This window comes from Narcine bancroftii, chromosome 13 (genome assembly GCF_036971445.1).
Source record: "Narcine bancroftii isolate sNarBan1 chromosome 13, sNarBan1.hap1, whole genome shotgun sequence".
Lineage (NCBI taxonomy): Eukaryota > Metazoa > Chordata > Chondrichthyes > Torpediniformes > Narcinidae > Narcine > Narcine bancroftii.
The window spans coordinates 62,823,103-62,831,276 of NC_091481.1; the positions used below are offsets into that span (position 1 = coordinate 62,823,103).

The 8,174-nt window shown below is 46.9% G+C and overlaps 1 long non-coding RNA gene across 1 annotated transcript; it reads left to right on the forward strand.

Moving 5' to 3' along the window:
- The first annotated feature begins 1,264 nt into the window (after positions 1–1,264).
- LOC138748310 (uncharacterized) lies at positions 1,265–2,274 on the forward strand. The gene is made up of 2 exons (XR_011347927.1): positions 1,265–1,372; positions 2,072–2,274. It is a non-coding gene; the product is annotated as an uncharacterized lncRNA (long non-coding RNA).
- The last annotated feature ends 5,900 nt before the right edge of the window (positions 2,275–8,174 follow it).

The window sequence follows — 8,174 nt, forward strand, 5'->3', positions numbered from 1 at the left end:
CAGCAAGTCTTCCAACATCCAACGAAGATAACGATCTATGACCAATGTTTTGGGCCCTTTGTCAAAGGATCACTCACTGATAGCATTAAAACAGGAAAGTCTGCATACACTGTGGATGAAGTAAAAACACAACGCTGGAGAAACTCAGCTGGCCACTTCAAAAAGCAAAGGTAAAGATACATGACCAATATTTCTGACTTGAGCCCTTCACCAGGGTATAGAAAAATGTCTGCAGGTGCCTGAACAAAGTGGTGGGGGAAGGAACAGGAGGGATGGGTCTGTGAATGGAGAGCAAAGGGGGTGGAGGAAAGGAGGCGGGGGGGGGAATGGGGAAGAGAGGGGGACAGGCTAGCAGAAACCAGAGAAGTCGAATGTTAATGCCATCCATTTGGAGAGTCCCCAGATGGAAAATTGGGTGCTGCTCCTCTAACTTACGGGTGGTTTTGGTTTGATGGTAGATGAGGCCATGGACAGACACGTCGGCGCGGGAGTGGGACGCAGAATTGGCCACTAGGAGACCCCTACCATTGATGAGATCGGTCAAGTGATCTTCCAGTCTACGCCCAATCTCCTCGAAGTAGAGGAGACCACAATGGGAACACCAGATGTAGTCGGTGACTCCCACAACCGAAATGTTGCTTCACTTTGAATGACTGTCTGGTGCTCTGAATGGTGGGGAGGGAGGAGGTGCGGCTGCCAGAGTGGCACTTTTTCAGCTGCAGCAGAAGATGCCAAGGGGGAGTGGGGGGACGATGATTGGGAATGGACAAGGGAGTCACACAGGGAGCAGCGGGGGGTGGGGGGAGGAGGGGAAGATGTGTCTGGTGATGGGATCACGTTGTACGTTATTTACTGATAACTTATCCAGTGACTTTAACCAGAACAAAATGTGTCAGGATTGGGACAATCCCAGGAGCTTTTGATCAGAATCGATCTTCGCATCCTGCAGATCAGTGGGACCAGGCAGAAAAAAATAGTTCAGCACAGGCTAGAAGGGCAGAAGGGCCTGTTTCTGTGTTGTAGTCTTCAATGGTTTAATGTACAGTTACAGAAAGAGATTGGTTAGTAAAGACAACTTAATTTACGTGTGAAAGACACAAATGGATGCATTAGGACAGGGGCCACATTTGAATAGGACTTCATTTTAAGTTTTACCGGGTCTCTCCTGAAGGGCGTGAAACAGGGACATTTGCCTCTTGCATTCCGATTGGATGATACTGACATCCATCAAATTTTGGTTCTTTCCCCTCCTTTTCTCGGGCGCCGGGGGCAGAGCGCAGGCGCGGGCTTTGCTTAGGGAATAAAGTTGGTGCCGAAAAGTTTTGGAGAGTAAAATCAGGATCCGAACGAGGTGGGAGCTTGTGTAACAGACGTAAGTATTTCATCTCTTGCAAAATTCATTCTGTTTTACAGGAGACTGGGCAAACTTTTGAGTGAGTTTTAAACTTTAGGGTGAGTTTGGAACTTTAGGGTGAGTTTGGAACTTTAGGGTGAGTTTGGAACTTTAGGGTGAGTTTGGAACTTTAGGGTGAGTTGGAACTTTAGGGTGAGTTTGGAACTTTAGGGTGAGTTTGGAACTTTAGGGTGAGTTTGGACATTTCTCGTGGACTTCACTAGACGGGGGTGGACTATTTGTTCGGTTACTTTTTCTGGAAGCAAAATCGAGCTGATCATAGTTTTCAAGTACACGATTGTTGAAACTTCGAATTCAGTTTAGAATCTACGCCTAAATTCCCGGGATAAGATTTCAGTGTGGAATATAACTTAAATATCTCGGTGGGACGTTCGTGATCCTTTGCCCACCTCCCCCCGCCGATGGGAGGAAATCCCTGACAATTGTGGATGGGGGAAAAAAATCGATTCCCAATCCCCGATGAAGCAATGATTGTTTTTTTTTTAAAAAAAGACGTGTTTCAAGCCTCTGGGAGGGCTCACTGCAGATATTTTCGAGTTCAGTCTAAAGCCAAATCACTTACTTGGATCTGCTGGGAGTAGAAAAGTAACTTGGGGGAATAGAAAAGTAACTTGGATCTGCTGGGAGTAGACCAATAACTTTTTTCTCTCTCTATAGGGTCAAAAATGCTCACTGAAAAGGAGGAGGAGGAGGGGGGGGTATAAATCCTGTCTCTTTCCTGTGAGAATACATGAACATCCAGGAAGACCTGAATCCAGTAGTCTTTATAAAATGAGTTCACATATCCTGACTGCAGTGCGAACATGATTTGTAGGAGTGATTTTAAAATATAAAATAAAAGGGGATTCCCGTTCAATAAATGTTATTGTTTGTGCCTTTTGTGAGATGAGAGATAAAAACAGACTCCTCCAACAACTTTTTTTAAAATTTCGCCATTGAGTAAAGATTAATTGGTACTTGAATTGGGAAAGTGCTTAGTTGAAACTCTGCTTCTTCAGGGTCACGACGGGACTTGCATCTTTTGAGATTAGCCACCTTTTCTGGGGAGAGGCGTGGGACAGGGCCTTCTGGTTTGGGGGGGGGGGGGGGTGGGGGTAAATTTGAGAGTGTTCTCATTTAACACATTTAGCCTAAGTTTGGAAAGCTGTAATCTGCAGTTAATTTGAGCTGAAGGCTCTGGTCAGTAGTTAATTGCATACAAATGTCACATGCACAGAGCAGCCTTGTTGGAAAACTGGCCAACTTGCATCCCACTTTAAGTAATCCCAAGGCCATCGGTGGTCTGCGATTAGTAAGGGATTGCTTAAGGTGGGAAGGTTGAGAATCACTGCTCTAGACCCAATTGTAACTGAAGTATTTTGCTTGGGAAAAATTGCCATTGTCCCATTTCCTTTGGAGTTCTGAAACCGTGCACATAACGAGTCAATGAGGGACGATTAAAACAGGGGTTTTCAAACTTTTTCTTTCCACCCACATCCCACCTTAAGCAATCCCTTACTGAACACAGAGCCCCGATGGCATAGGGATTACTTAAAGTGGGAAGAAAAAGGTTGAGAACCACTGGGTTAAGACCAGACTCTGAATAACACAGGAATTTAATTGAGAGATCAATAGGAAAGCACCAATCAAACTAGGATTTTAATTGGTAAGAGGCACTGAGGGCTTGCTGTGAACTACAGTGGGTAATCCTGGACTAGTTCTTGCAAAGCAAATAAAGACCTTTTGCTGGAAACTCCATATCCCCAGCATGTTCTCCATGTTTCTCCTCTTGACTGTGCAGTGCAATTGAGGGGGGGGGGGGGGGTTGCTTTTATCCATGTTGTTTTAGACTGGGACAGACCTGGAGCTGTGCACTCACTTCTGGGATTCTGGCAGGGGAGCGAGGTGTTTGCAGTGCTGCTCAATCCTGCCTCCTGGTGGAAGGAGTGAAACACAAAAGTCTGCAGACGCTGTGATTGTAGTAAAACACACAGAAACGCTGGAGGAACCCAGCTGGCCTCGCAGTGTCCAGAGGAGGTAAAGATACATGGCTGGCGTTCTGGGCATGAGCCCTCCTTCATGGTTAAAGCAAAGATCCGGAAGGCTGGCTGGGGGAGACCAACAAAGTTGGATAAGAGGAGAGGTGAGAATTAATTATTTTTTTTGGCTGGAGGAGGAGTAGGTTTTTAAAATAATGGAAATCCGATAAGTCAATGTTGGAAGGTTCTCAGATAGAAGATGGGGCGTTGTTCCTCCAATTTGCAGGTGGTCTCCATCTAGGAGACCGTGGACAGACACATCAGCAAGTGAATGGGACAGGGAATTGAAGCGATCTCCCAGCCTCTCTGATGTCGAGGAGACCATAGCGGGAGTACCAGATGCAGTAGATGACCCCTGCAGATTCACCATTGAAATGTTGCTTCAATTGGAAGGGCTGTTTTGGGCCCTGAATGAATGACTCTGACCTCCCTCACAGTCCTCACAAATGCAGGCTTGTTTACAAAGTGATAGGAGGTTAAACAATGGGAATAAAGTGTTTCAAATTTCCATTTGCTTTAATTTCATTTTATACAATGTAATTGAAGGATTTTAATATTTTGGCACTTTTGGAAGGCTTAGAATGGGGATGGGTATGGATCAGCTGAGATGTATTTGAGGGGGTGAATGGCCTTCCTACTGGGAATGCTCCCCCAAAACTGCACTTCTTGCCTGTTTGGGCATTGTTTCAGGTCCAACCTGAGTAGTTTCTTCGAATTTCTACCCTTTCCAAGAAGCATGTTTCAGATTTTTTTTTTAAAAAAAGCTCACTGCTTTAAATCATTCTCTTCACTTCCCCTTTTTGGCAGCTGCCTTTTATCAGTGAACTCCAGTTATCAAGTGTTCCTGCCAGCGCAATCATCTCTACCAAGTCCCTTCTTGACCCTCCCGGCTCCATGTAAAATGTTGCCAAGTTGTCCAGTCACAAAAAAAAATCTACAAAGGAAAGCAGTGCAAATTCCTTTTGCATTCTTCATGATGTAACGTTGTGCACGCTTTGCTACCGTATAATGTTGGCCGTTGCCACTAGTATGGTTCCCTCTGTGTTCCCTCACAGCCTCTTTTTTTCGTCTCTGGCAATGTTCGAATAAACCTCCACTGCACCCTCCCCAACACATCCTCCTGGTAAATACGCGGAAGTCCTTGAGGAGCTCGGCAGGGCACGCGGCATCCTTGAAGAGTAATAGGGTAGTCGGAGTTTCGGGCCAGACGCCCTTCATTGGGGATGCCAAGATCAGAAGGGTGGGAGAAGGAGCAGGCGATGGGTGAATGAGGCTGAGAGAGAGAGAGACCCAAACTGCAGGTTGGCCCATTTAACTTGAGTTGGGTTGATCAGAGTAGTTAACTTTAATGGATCAGTTTGGGACAAATATTTGTGACCCTCCTTCCTTTTGAATTTTCTGATTATTTGCAAAAGGAAACCCATTCAGAGTCTGTTCCCATAACATACAGCACTGTAAAAGGCCAATTCAGCCTTGAGTTCATGCTGCCCAATTGGAAACTGAACCCCTGGAGAAAACCCATGCAGTCACGGGGAGAATAGGCAAACTCCTGAGAGACAGTGTGGGATTCAAACCAGGTCCAGTTCCAATCGCTGGTGCTGTAAAGGCGTAGCACTAACCGCTACGCCAACCGTGCTGCCCTTTCCCTACATTCTGTCACTGTGCTTTGTTACATTTGCTTCTATTTACACCATTTCCACCCCTGTCGCTTCTCCTCCAGGCCCAATAGTGGGAGGGTTCTGGACTGTGGTCCTTCCCTCACTGCACCCTTGTGTTGGCTGCCCCAAGCCTCAGCACGGCAGTATTCCCTCACCGGCATCTCCGTGCACTGAAAGACCACCAGCAGCAGCTGGGACTGGAATAGGACAAGCTGGACAAGCTTGTGGAAACCCCCATTTTGCAGACGGGTTGTGAGTTCTTAGTTCAAAGCCCTTGAGGAGAGGACTGGCTGCCTAATGTTTCACTTGAAATAAGAATTCTGTGGTGACCTGAAAGAAAGAGGTTATCACCTGGGAACCCTGACAGGGTAAGTTTCTTGGGCAAGACACTGACGTGGCTGATCAGAAGGAATCGGTTTGTGTGTGTCCAATGAGCCACAAATCTCTCTCTGAAAGCCGACAAGAACCTTCCTGAGTGGTGACCATTTACCTTTCAAGCACCAAAGCCTAGTGGAATTTATACATGTTAAATTCTGTGCACAGTCTAAGAATTGCCTGCAACCAGTGAACTTGGAGGAACAAGAAGTGAGATTGGACTGTGAATCAAATAACTTTTCTGAACTTGAACACACACATTACATACACGTGCAGTTAGAATTAGAAGGGGGCTAAGCTAATAGTTATAAATTAAAATGTTTTTGTGTTTAAAGCAACTTTTATTTGTGACTGTTTTATCTTGGTGAATTTCTGTTGCTGCTGGGTTTGGGGTCCTCTAGGCCTGTCACACTATACTTCTCTCTTTATCTCCAGCTTCTTGGCTCTCTTTTCCCTACAATTTCTCTGCTTCTACCTTCCCACATCTTACCTGCTCCCCTTCACCCCCCCTCCACCTTAGGTGAACTTCTGCCTGATTTTCAGCACCGCTGATGAAGGCCTCACATCTGAACATTCGAATCCGTGCTGTCTCTTAACATATTTGTACATTCTCCACGTGTCTGCGTGGGTTTCCTCTGGGAGTTCTTTTTTCTTCCCACTGTTCAAAATGTACAAAGGTTGTAGGTTAATTGGGTGTATTTGGACAGCACGAGTTTGTGGATTATGCTAGATTTGATTTTAAGAGGGTCCACTCCCCACCCCCCCCCCCCACCCGAACAAGGCACTCTCCTTGATGCCTGATTCCAAATCCCCTCTTCCCCCACCCATAGTACTGAAGCCATCAGCACCCACGGCCCTTCAGGGCCCGTGTTCACCACCTTGAGTCCCAGTCCCGATTCCCACAGATAAACCAGTGGCAATAGGCTTGAGGAAAGTTGCTGTGTTAGCAAACTTCTGGGTCCATTTTGTTCATCGGGCGCCTGCTCATCCGTCTCCTGGACGTGCTCTGATGCCTGAGCCCATAGAGGGGATTGGAGGGGGAGGGGGGAATCATATACAGGAATTTCAGCGGACTTGTGGATTGGGAGAATTGCATTTAGAGATGTGGGACCATTTTGAATACCACTGAATACCAGCAAGGGATTTGGGGGGGGTTGGACCCGGGGGTATGGTGAGGATTTTTCTTGGGAAGGTGAAGACTCTGAAGATTTGAGGATGTGTTTGCTGAGTACCCTGGCCCAGTGTCTGATGGTTCTGGAACTGGGAGGCACGCTCTTAAGCCATCTCCCAATGGGAGGTGGGAGAGCGAGCCTGGGGTGTGGTGGCAACCTTACCTTGGCTGTGGGGGAGGAGTCTACGGGTGGTGGTTGGGGAGGAAATGTTTGTGCATTGTCACCTGCATTCACCACCAACCGAAGCTTCTTCCGGTCTCTTGAGCAGAGCCAGTGGCATCTCTAGATTTTGGGGTGGCTGGGGGTCACTCGTGGACCTCCTCCTGTACCAGTCCACACAGAATCCTGAGTAATGTTTTTTGTACTAATGTTCCTGATAAATTGTAGATCACTGATTGTAATGGCAATAGTAGTGAGATAAACAATGAGCAAAATTACATCAAAAACAGCCCGCGCTTGTAGCCTATGCGGATGAAATCACGCGATTCGAAGCGTTGCTGTCATTGGGGAATAACGACTGCTCTGACCGGACGGAGCCTGTTAGAAGGCTCAAAAAGTAAATGAGTGTCGAGTTTTAGCCTCGTGTCAGCTGGGCTTACGGAAAATGTTTTTGTTGTTATAACGAACGACAGGGATATTTTTATAAAAGAAAATAATAAACTTCTGCTGAAACACTGCACAAAAATGTTATCGCCCTTTGGGTGTTGCCCGATGCGGTCCGCACCCCCCGAGTGACGCCAGTGAACAGAGCTGTTCCCGTATCACGCTGTGGGGCATCCAGCAAGAATGCTTTGGATTGTGCACCTGCAGGGTTGATGAGGGGTGGGTGGGTGGGGGGGGGGGGGGGTGGAGAAGGGGAAGACATGCCGAACTTTATTTGTCTCCTGACCAAGTGGAGGCTTTGGTGTGCTTACCTGACCATTGCACAATGTGCTTGTCCAACATTGGGGATGTTTACTCCTCACAACTTGGAAGCTATCAGTGTTTTGACTTCAGTGCCATTGATGTGTTCAGGGGTTGCACACTCTTCTGAAGTTGCCGATCATCTTATTGACGTGGGGAGAGATGTCTGGTGATTGTAAATAACCAACACTATAGCTGCACTCCTACTGGCCTACTGCAGGGGGCAACCGTGGTACCTGTAGACTGGCGCCCCTCCCCTGCCGACTGTCAATCACCGGCCCATATAAAGACTCAAGCCAGCCCTTTCCTAAACCAGTTGGGCACGTGGAATTGGAGGCTATGCATGTATTTGCTGCTTTCCTCTTTAAGCCTGTTGTACAGTCTTTTGAGTTTTGTGGTGTTTGCTGACCATCTCATTGGAAGTGAGCAGGATAAACGTCTGGAATATATTTGGTGATGAGATCTAGAGTTGTTTACTACATGGTTTAAAATGGAGAATCCGAATGAATTTTGAAATTAAGTGCATGCTCAGTATTTAATCGCACAGGCAGTGTCTTTCAGGACCCCCCAACCACCCAGGCCATGCCCTCTTCACTCTACTACCCTCTAGGAGGAGGGGGGGTGTACAGGAGCA